Genomic DNA, 1,728 nt, shown 5'->3' with positions numbered 1-1,728 from the left:
AGCAAAAGTGGGCAATAGCAAATAATCTACACACTCAAGAACAACCTTTCAAAAAATGCTCTCCAGAAATGTATAGAAAGGAAACAAAATCCAAATCCAAATCAATGGGAACCAAAGTTTTCGTTTGTTAGTGGATTGAGTTTGTTCACAAAATGGATCGGAGTACACTTCGAATAGTTGCTGCAGCTCTGGAGAAAATACAAATGGTATGATAGGTTATTTATAACGCGCTTAATACCCATGCAGCAGTGATCCCAATCATAAAAGTGAAACAGGCAAGCCCAACAGGTATAACTTATTTTCACTCTTTTGGTAGCGCAGTCTGAGGGCAGCCTATACCCTTCAGGAGAGGTGTGAGCTGATACAGTTGCAACACAAAAAACAATAGTACTATGTTCCCAAAATACCTTAGTTCTTGTCTTTCGGATCTCAGCAGAGCCAGGCTTTTCAGCATCAGACCAGAAGCATGGGTGCCTTTGCGCTGGGCTGGGGTCAAGTCGGAGAGCAGCAGCGATGGGCCCCAATGATGCAGTTCTGTTTGGCAGTGGTGCTGATTTGTGGGTAGAAAACGCTGGGAACAGTAGGCCGTGCCAAGTGGATGGCACTGGAAGACTCAGTGACCTCTGGGCCCTGACAAGGGAATACTTGCCTTTGGCGCTGTGCAGGCTCGGCTGAAACAACACGGCATATGGTTACGGCAAAGATGTCAAAGCTTCAGCATTGTCATTGAGCAGAACTCTGAGATTCAGGGGTGGTGGAGCGTCGAGGTGTAGGATGATTATGATGGTGTGAATGGGGCCAGCGCTGAGCAGCTACGCTCAGGAGGGCCATGGGCCCGTGTGGGGCTGTCAGGCCAGTGGGCAGACTGCAACAGGCCTGCTCTAGCCATCCTGCTATTTATACAAATCTCGGGCCGAGCAGCACCTGATGGGAGAAAGGAACTGTGCTACAATCTGCTCTTCTGCTGGAGCTTCGCCTGCTGGAGCTTCCCCCTACACGCGGGACAGGCAGCTCTGCAGACGCTCAGAGCTTCCGGGGATTGGGGGGTTGGGGCTGGGTCAGGGCTTGCCTTCTCACCCTCGCTTAGCGGGGCTTCCCTGAACTGACCCAACCCCTGCCCTCTTGCATGCAACTCATACTTAGCTGGCAGGGGAGAATGTGATCTCAAGGGCAGATCTCCCAGGGTGAGGCTTACCCATTGCACATCGGATTTGCTGACCCCTGCTATCTTCCCAAATGCGGGATACACGACTGCATTATTTCTGGTAGTGGGGGACTGTGTTTGCGCTCTCCCCCCCCGATTTATTGGTGAAAGAAAAGGTAAAGTGTGCACTAGGCCTGCTAGGTTGCACACTTTTAGATTGTGCTCACATTGCGTTTCTTCAATTAGGTTCACCTTTGGGTGATCGCTTTTCCACATTTTATCTGTTGAATTGAATTATGCTTCTTTCATCACCACAGAAGTAATGTGTATTACAGAGATAAGCTGCCATATGTATTGGGCACACGGCACATGCTCAGGCAGCATCAATCATGCTTTGTACAGGACAATGCTGGCCTAAATTGGGAACAGCCAGCATAGACATGTTGCTACAGAGGCATATTTTGGGTACAACCAGCATGACGATGTGTTACATCAGTGACAGTGCTGTCTTACACTGTGGACACATTGATCATTAAAATGTGTTGTAAAATGTCCTTTTCTGCTGTTGGTGACATGGAATTTTC

General features: G+C 48.7%; 1 non-coding gene across 1 annotated transcript; it reads left to right on the top strand.

The window, feature by feature from the left end:
• Nucleotides 1–1,135: 1,135 nt before the first annotated feature.
• Nucleotides 1,136–1,297, top strand: LOC138462450 (U1 spliceosomal RNA). The gene has a single exon (XR_011265050.1). It is a non-coding gene; the product is annotated as a U1 spliceosomal RNA (small nuclear RNA).
• The last annotated feature ends 431 nt before the right edge of the window (nt 1,298–1,728 follow it).

Source organism: Ambystoma mexicanum, chromosome 1p (assembly GCF_040938575.1).
Source record: "Ambystoma mexicanum isolate Mex_15411 chromosome 1p, UKY_AmexF1_1, whole genome shotgun sequence".
NCBI lineage: Eukaryota > Metazoa > Chordata > Amphibia > Caudata > Ambystomatidae > Ambystoma > Ambystoma mexicanum.
The sequence above is the reverse complement of the archived record's forward strand: the minus strand, read 5'-3'. Positions and strand labels throughout refer to the sequence as shown.